General features: G+C 33.8%; 1 pseudogene; it reads right to left on the bottom strand.

Annotated features, from left to right (window-relative positions):
- Window positions 1-1,670: 1,670 nt before the first annotated feature.
- On the bottom strand, window positions 1,671-2,113 carry LOC115930833 (cytochrome b5 type B-like; annotated as a pseudogene).
- Between the last annotated feature and the right edge of the window lie 7,501 nt (window positions 2,114-9,614).

The following is a 9,614-nucleotide window of genomic DNA, read 5'->3' as shown; positions in this document are numbered from 1 at the left end:
TATTTAGATGTGATAGCTTTTCCTGGGTGACTGGAAATGAGATCTCCAGGAATAGGTCAAAGAACATAAACATGAGAGGGAAATGTTTAAATGTAGCCTGCCATTGGGGTCTAAAAGGATAATGTGTTCAGCTTCCTGGCAGTGGACCTGAGGATATAAAGTCTCTCAGTTTTTCAAGCATAGTTCCCTACTTCTCAGTATCCTCCACTAAGTCTGGGTTCTTGTTGAGTCAGTAAAATCAAAGATTCAGTTAAGATGTCATCTGCTTCATAAGCTTCTTGAATACAACGATTGCTTGTTTATCTTTGGACTTGCCATATCCCCAGTTTGTTCCAGGTGCAGAATAATGATTATGCAAACGTTTTTTTAAATCTACCACTTTTTTTTTATTTTCATGGAAAAACAGAACAAAACCACACATTGGAGACAGGGAGGTAAAATAGAGATGAAATGGAAGACAGTCTATTGTCAAGAACTCTTACTTTCAAATACCATTTATATGGAAGTAACTTTACTGGTGGGCAGACAGAAAGCCAAGTTGGAGCCTCTTACTTTTGGAAAATGGAGAATCAAAAACTTACTAATCAATTAAAAAAAACAGGGAAAACCCCTGGCAAAGCTCTACAGACATAATTATACATTTGTATTTTACCAGTAAAAGATAGCTAGAAGAGAAAAAAACCAAATGTCTAGAAACTGGTGCCAAACCAAAGTGAAAGCTTTGGTGCTTTCTCTAAACTCCTAATCTGCAGTAGTGCTTTTCAGTATTTTTCTAAAGAAAGATTACTCTGAATTCACCAGGGGTCTGTCACCCCAATTCGTCCCCCTCTTTCCTTGTTTTTTTTCCACCTCCAAGAAATAAATGGGAAATGTAGTTTTTTTGTCCAGTGCCACTTGGGAAGGGGCCGGACTTGAGGTGTGAAGAGCTGCCTTCTACCCTAGCTCGAGAGGGAGGAAATGACCGCACAGTTCTTTATAGTTCTACCACACACATACAAGGAACAAAAATCATCTGGCAGTTTTAAGTAATAGGTACATACTTTTACTCCATAAATTAAACTCCTTATAATAACAAAATTAAATAAGATTTTAAAAAATATGTAGATGGGGCCTCCCTATGTTACTCAGAATGGTCTCAAACTTCTGGCTTCAAGAGATCCTCCCAGCTTGTCCTCCCAAAGTGTTAGGATACCAGGCATGAGCCACCACACCTGGCCCTAAATCAGAATTTTAAAAAAGATTTTACTTGAAAGAAACATGGAAAAGGAAAAGGTTCAGCATTAGATTGTTGCCCTGTTAAGAATGTCTAATGTGCATTTAAAAGTATTGGAAAGCAGGCATTTTTGACAAAGAGCAATGTCACTATAACATATGAACTACAATTATGAACAGAAAATTTTGAAATAAAAGGGTACTCATGGAAACCAGTGAAGAAAAGAAACACCGGCAATTGTTTGACAAAGAACAGTGAGCAGGTACTTTGGGAGCAATAATCTGAAAGATGGATAGTGGTCCCAGATCTGAGGTGGTTGTCTGGCCAACTGTCTTGGCTCCAAAGAGGGGAGAATACAACTGGCAGGATTTGAGAAGAGGGCATTTCTGCAGCTCCCGAGCAAGTCTCTAGTTTTCATTCCAAAGTAGATATGCTTTCCAGACTTCAACAAGGTCCATCAGAAGGATTTGCTTTCCAATATGTAGGAGTGAGACAGGTAACCTAAGAGGATAGCACCTATGATAGGGAAAATCCAATATGGCCAGAAACTTTTGCATGTGTCATTTTTTGAAGAATCCTTGCACAATTTTCAGGTTTGAGGTCACTCAAATGGACAGCACCAATATAGTACTGCTTTAGCATTTCTCTGGCATCAGAGGAGTGGCCTACATCTACAAAACTTTCAGTTGCATCTGCACCAGCTTGTTCCAGCAGAACCTTTTCTCTGCCAGGGGGATCCTCAAAGTGGGGAACATCGTAGAGTCGCCCATGGATTACTAGACACAGTTCCTTCAAGAAGTTTTGCTTCACCACCTCCTCCAACTGCTAATAGGTGGTGGAAGTCCCTACCCCCTGCCCTTTTTCATCACTGCTGCTAGCTTGCACAGCTGCCATTGGACAGGAAATACTGCCTCTCTACTGCTAACTGGGCTTCCAAGACTACCTTCCTTGAGGAGAGCCTGCAGCAAACTTTTCCTAAAGAAAAAGAGTTCTTAAAATAAGATTATTCAAAGGTATCATCTAACAAAGTGATTAGATAATTATTGTTAGACCCATATATATATGTATGTATGTATTTTATTATATGTATGTTTGTGTGTTTTTATGTATGTATGTATGTATGTATGTATGTATGTATGTATGTATGTATGTATTTTTAGCATTTTTACCCAGCTGGATGGGCAACCTTAGTGTCCCAGAATTTCTTAATCTCATTTAGGTCTATCAAAAAATTATTCAAGTGTTTTATCACAAATCATAATTTTGCTTCCTAGATGAAGGTCATGGACATGATGCTAAGCAAAAATCTTCTATTCCAGCCTAGGTTTGGGAGACATTCCTTCCCAATTACTTTTATTATAAGTAGACTATAACAAAGTAGAGTAAAATTGCTGTAACATTTTTGAATTAAAATAAATTTGAATATAACTTCATTGGTATGTGGCTCCTCTCCTCTGGCTGGTCCCTTTTCTCAAAGATAGCAGGCTATTATCTTAGGGGGGAGCAGGAGAGAAATGTGGAGAAGGCCATGTGCATGCAGAATATGGTAGGAAGTCCCCTATAGGCCAAAGAAGCAAGCAGGCAGCAAAGCAGAGGCTCCCAGATCAACAGAATCCTCCTGGAGTGAGTCTGTGAAGCAGAGGTCAACACCTGGAAGATTCTTGGAATTGTTGCTTCCACCTTGACAGATCTGTCTGGTACTGGACTCAGAATTATTTCTGATAACATTTTAAGGCACATCAGAAAGTTACCACCATTTAATAATCAAGTACAATTGGGTTGGGACAGATTTGGATTATGTAGCTAATTCTCGGGACTCCTGGTCTGTAAAACATGCTTGATGTTTTTAGTCATTTCATTAATTTTGCAGTAATGTTATCCCAGACTTTATGCAGTTAAGTTTTTAAGCTGACATTTCCACATTATTGGTGGAGTGTGAGCTACTGTATTACTATGAAATTCATTCAATACGTATTGCTTGTTGCCTCTGATATGCCAAACACTGAGCTGGGCACTGAATAAATAAAAATAAGCAAAAGTCTCTGATTTCAAGAACTTTACAGGCTCACTGGCCAGACCACATTCACTGTCACCCTAAATTAGAATAGACTTCTTGGTGCAGTGGATGAAATGGGCAGGCATTAATTGCTGTACTTCCTTTTCCCCAAACAAGTGATCAGTCTCCATCTGGTTGTTGATCTAAAATATCCATTATATCAGGCGGGTGCCAGACAGCAAAGATGTTAAATCCTTAGCTTTTGAATTAAAAAGCCACAGCCCAAATGCAAGCCGTGAAAGATTTTGTGATAAAATAAGTGGTCATATACAACATTTATTTTTCCCTACTCCACACAATATAAAGAACCTCTTAGAAGCCAAAAAAGAGATTTAGAGGGGAGCGACAATGTTTTGATGCTGAGGAGAGATGGGGGTCTTGAGCTCAAATTTTGGGAATATGAAGTAGGAGAGTAGTTGAAGTCTTCTTATACTATTTGAGAATTTTACTTATACTTCTTTTACAATTGAGACCATAAAGTTAGAAATAACTTTTAAACCTATTCCTGTCTTGATATAAATATTTAACTGTCAATTAAAATATATGGTCTCTGAGCTTGGATTTAAGAAGCAAAAAAGACCCAAGAGCATCTTGACATTCAAAAACCCAGCAAACTTCAAAAGAGAATAGGCAAGCTTATACCAGGAAAATATAAACCAAAAAAAAAATGTGGCCAGTTATTTTAATATGTAAATCTATTTGTGTAAAGGAAAAAGAGAAAAATACAGTTTTCTACTGAAACAAAAAAATGATAAAAATATGCTTAACAATACAGCCTTAAATTAGAGCAAAGTAGAACTGGTAAAACTACAGACAGAATCACATAAATTAACTGCATATTTGAAGATGTTAACAAAATTATGCAGAAATTAGAGATATGAAAAATACCATTACTAATAATACATATGTACATATGTATATATGAAATATCTATTTCTGGTCATATTTTAGAAGCAAACAAAAATGTTTTTAAAAGAACCACAAATTAGATTATGAATGACAACTTCAATTAATTTCAAACAAAATATATCAAACTATCTTTATTAAAGAAGTTTAATAAACTAAAAACTAGTATTTTCAATGGCATAATGATATCTCTTATTTTTTGAAACCAAAATAGTACCTCACTATAAATTATTATTTTACAAAGGAAAAAACAGATTTAAGAAATACTTAGAATTGCATGAAAATGAAAATATTTAATGCTCACTTTTGTGTAAGAACTAAAGCAGTATTTAGAAAAATATATTACTTAAAATGTGTATATCAGGAAACAAGATAAGTTAAAAGTAAATAACCTAAGCTTTCAACTTAAAAAGTGTAAAAAGAAAGACATAAGAAATCTAGAATAATTTGTCTAATAAATGAAATACAGGACAATAATAAAAGTTTAGAAAATTTAAATAAAATCTAGTTCCTTAAAAATTAATAATATAGATAAATTATTGGCAAGACTAACAAGAAATAAAGAATATGCAAATTAACAAAAGAGAAAATTTGAAAAAATTCATGATAACATAGCAAGTAAAAGATTTATTAACAACTCTACATGACAAAATATGGGGTAAAATAAATTACTAAAGTGTATAAAATCAAAATTGGTACAGTGAGGGATAGATAACTTGAATAGACTTCTGTGGTATTATGTACATAAAAATAATTTTCCCCTTCAAAGGTGGGGAAAAAAGATGTTTTTTCAGATATTTTCTTTAAATTATTTAAAGGAATAATTGCTTTCATATATGTTTTTGAAAGCAATAGAGAAAGATTGCTTCGTGGGTCATTTTATAATTTATTTAATCTTAATTCATTAACCATATTATAGTCAAACTATATAAAAAGAAGGTTAGTGGACCATTTTATTCATGAACATACATGCAAAAATTCTTATGAAATATTAACTTACCAAATGTAGTGTCAATCCTACAGCTTAGGAATTCAAAGATGGTTCTACATTGGGAAATAAATTATTAAAATTTGCCGTTTGAATAAACTTTAAAGAGAACATTTAAATAACTGTTTCAATTGATGAAAAATACTTTAAAAAGTTTAACGCTTATTAATGATTAAAAACTCTTAATCTTCGAATAAAAGCAGATTTTCTTAAATATGTAAGTTTATATATCAAATACCTGAAGTAACCTCCGATGGCTTCTTTTAAAAATCAGGAATACTACGAAGTACACATTTTTGCTATATTCTTGAATAAAGACTGGTGGTGTTGCCCAATGCTATAAGGAAATAAAAATTTTAAACTGTTATTTTTGTCAGGTGATATGATTATCTAAAAACCAAACAGGTCAACAACAACACTACTAGAAAACTGGGGGAAGTTTAGAACTTTGGATACAAAATTAACATCAAAATAATCTTTTTCACACTAATATAAACTGGGAATCATAATTAAAGATAGACTTTACATAAGAGAAAAATACAAATATCTAGACAACTTACTCTAGCATGCATAATACTTCTGTGAAGAAAGCACTGAAGCTGCAGTGAAAGACACAGGACATCTAAATAAGGAGAGGAATTGTCCTCATTATTAGATAGGAAATTCTAATGTAATCAGTTCTTTCCAGATTAATGTAAAAATCTAATGCAGTCTTAATCAAAATTTTATTGCATTTATCTTATTTAAGAAAATCAAATTTAAGTAAATTAACTTTCTTTTTACTTTAATTTTAAATTTTTTTATTTTTAATTTTGTGAGTACATAGTAGGTGCACATATTTAGGGAGAACATAGAGATGTTTTGATATAGGCAGGCAATGTGAAATATGCACATCATGGAGAATGGGATATCCATCCCCCCCAAGCGTTCATCCTTTGAATTACAAACAATTCAATTACACTATTTAAGTTATTTTAAAATGTACAATTAAGTTATTGACTATAGTTACCCTGTTGTGCTATCAAATAGTAGATCTCATTCATTATGTCTATATATATTTTTTGTACCCATGAACCATCCCACCTTCCCCCCAACCCTTGCAAACCTCCCCAGCCTCTGGTAACCATCTTTCTACTCTCTATATCCATTGGTTCAATTGTCTTGATTTTTATGTCCCATAACTATGTGAAAAAATGTGATGTTTGTCTTTCTGTGCTGGATTTGTTTTACTTAACATAATAATCTCCAGTTCCATCCATATTGTTGCAAATGACAGGATCCCATTCTTTTTAATGGCAGAATAGGACTCCATTGTGTATAACATTTTCTTTATCCATCCATCTGTTGATGGACACATAAGTTGCTTCCAAATTTTAGCTGTTGTAAATGGTGCATGTATATACTCAACTACTTTTGTTTTTGCTAATGGTGAAATATTAGAGACAATCTGGTTACCAAGATAGTTAAATTACTGTGGATGTACACCATAGAGTTCTAGTCAGCAATCAGAAGAAATGAGAGAGGTACACAGCATAGAAAGAATGGATCCTAACAACAGAGCTGAGTAAAGAAAGTAAGAAGCAAAATGAGATAGATAACCTAGTATCTTCTTATTTTATACAAATTTTACAAGAACACATACATGCAAGTAATGATTATTCACTTGATACATACTAGAATATTTATGGGGTGGGAGAATGAGAATGAAAAATGGGAAAAACAATGAAGAAATGATTTAGAAAATAATTTTTAAAGAGCCTTGGGGGAACAAATAAGATTGCAATATAACCATAACTTAATCTGCATCTGAAGTCCAATGAAGAAAATTAAATCATCTGACAGCAATCAAATTGTCTTTTCTTTGCAGATATTCTGTTTTTACTTCATGGCTACTTTAAAGAATTCTGTCTCTGGTTTTCTGCAGTTTTACTATAGTATTTCTACATGTGGATTTTTTGTTCCTTACTTTGGGTGGGACTTTTTTGAGCTTCCTGTATCTAAGAATTAGTGCCTTTTCAGTTCTCAGCTATATCCCCTCACATATTACTTCACTGTCCATTTTCTCTATTACAATATTTTGGACTTAATATGTTGGAATGGCTCAGACTTTCTTCCTTGATTCTTATCTCTTTTTTGTGTTTTCCATCTTTTCATATCTCCAGGTTGCATTCTAATTTATTCAGCTCTATATTCTAGTTCATAAATTGTCTCTTCAAATGTGTTCAATCTGGTGCTTAGCCCAATTGTTACATTACTATTTTCTTTTGCTATTGATTCTCTTTTCACTTTAGTTTTGTCAACTTTGAATAGTCCCTGTGCTTTAATATTCCTGTAATTCCTTTGTCTTGTTAAAAATATTAAAATAATTTCTTTTTATTGAGAATCTGATGAATGTAACATTATATCTTCAGTATTGGCAATCTGCTTCTCTGTTCTTTCTGGTGAGTCATGCTCTTGGTTCTTTTCTCCTCCTATGTCTAGAATTTTGATTTTCAATTTATACTTTTGAAACATTATTATAATTATCTGTGGCCTGAGATTTGTGTTTGCTTCTTCCAAGAACCTAGAATAAATCACAACCTGGAATCATTTTAAACTAAATCGCTAGCTTGGGGTTCATTGTGATACACAGGTTATATGACTTCATTCTCTAAGAATTCATTCTTTGCCTTCTGTCCCTGCCAATAGCCATTAAAATTAACACCACAGGCCACTAGATATGACAGATGCTAGTGTCTTGGGTTCATGCTTCCTTACCATTGCAGATGAATTTTTCTGAATTGCCACCAAGTCAAACACATTGTAATACACACACACACACAGACACACACACACACAGACACACACACAGACACACAGGCACACCCACACACTTATGTATTTTATATATAATATATATGATACATATAATTTATATTTTATAATAAATATATGTAATAAAATATATTTTATATAAATAATATATATAAACTATATATAGAGAGAGAAACAGATAGACTGACTGGGTCTGGCTCTGATGCCTAGGCTGGAGTACAGTGGTGCAATCTCGGCCTACTGTAACCTCTCTCCCCCAGGCTCCAAGCCATCCCCCTACCCCAGCCTCTGGAATATATTCATTTTGTTCAGGATTACTTTAGAGGATTTTCTCTGAATACCTAGTGAGCCTTGCTGCTGGAAGCAAAATATTTCTTTTAGGTATTCTCGAGAATCAAGGGATCTCCTTTGAGGAAGTACAACCTCTGCTCTTTCAGCACTATAACCACTACTATCACATAATAATAATCAAAATCTCGATGGTATAAGTGTATTGATGAATGTATAACTGCATGAATAAAGGACAATTATTGTCATATGGGACCTATACAAGTTTTGATGTAGGATACCTGAGAAACTATTCATGAAAGATCTTAAGGTTCATAATCTTTTTATTTGGCTTTCATGAAGAACTTGACTGATATACTCTTTACACTTACAAGTTTTCTTCTATTCTAGTTTTCAGGAATAGAGAACTATATTTAGAACTATATCTAACTCTATCATACTAGAAAAAAACTCTACTTATTAGTGTTGATTTATGAAAAGAGATAAAAGCACTTATAATTTAGCAACGAGTAATGACTTGTAAACCTTAAAATTACATATTATATACAGTATATAGAACAACAGTAACCATATTAATGGCAAGTAAATTTTTAAAATCTGATATTCCATAAACAGCTGAGTATTTCCAATAACAATATTAATATGCTATGTTCTTGCCATTAAATATTTCTGATGAAAATGGCTTTCCCAACAATCTAATTTTTCAGTTTATAGCTAGAAATATAAGTAGTACCTTATTTTTACATTTTATTATAACTGTTGCTTCTTTATTTTAGCTGTGCATGCAACCTTGCATTTTCTATAATATAGCTTAAAAGTCTTTAAAATCAAACTGAAGTTCAGGCTAGCCAGGTAAATATTCACGGGCAACAGCCTGTGCGTCTAAATGTAAGTCTTGTCAAAACTTTGGATTACATAGCCATACCCCACAACCTATCTTGAGAATGTCTGAGAGAGCTGGAAAGTCTTTGAAGAGTAATTTTGTTGGTACATGTAAATTGCAATCTCTCCTCATTTTCAGAATGTTCCATGACTGCACTACAGGGTCTATGTAAATTCTGTGGAGACTAGCCATGATTCCCTTCATTTCTAGATAAAGTAAATGAGACTTAGAGAGTATCGGGATCCAGGTCAGTCACAGCTGCAGCCACAGGGAACTCTTTACAGTCTCCCAAATAGCCTTGAAGTCTTTAGTCAGTGTGGAAGGTATGAAAACCTCATGACAGTCACTTCTCAAGCAGAGGGCAGATCTAACACCCTGGGGATGGCCAATGTCTTTTGGTGGGATGATGCACAGACAAGTGTGGAGATGAGAGTTGGACTCAAAACACACTTACTGTCCTAGTCTG

This window comes from Gorilla gorilla, chromosome 16 (assembly GCF_029281585.2).
Source record: "Gorilla gorilla gorilla isolate KB3781 chromosome 16, NHGRI_mGorGor1-v2.1_pri, whole genome shotgun sequence".
Lineage (NCBI taxonomy): Eukaryota > Metazoa > Chordata > Mammalia > Primates > Hominidae > Gorilla > Gorilla gorilla.
The sequence above is the reverse complement of the archived record's forward strand: the minus strand, read 5'-3'. Positions and strand labels throughout refer to the sequence as shown.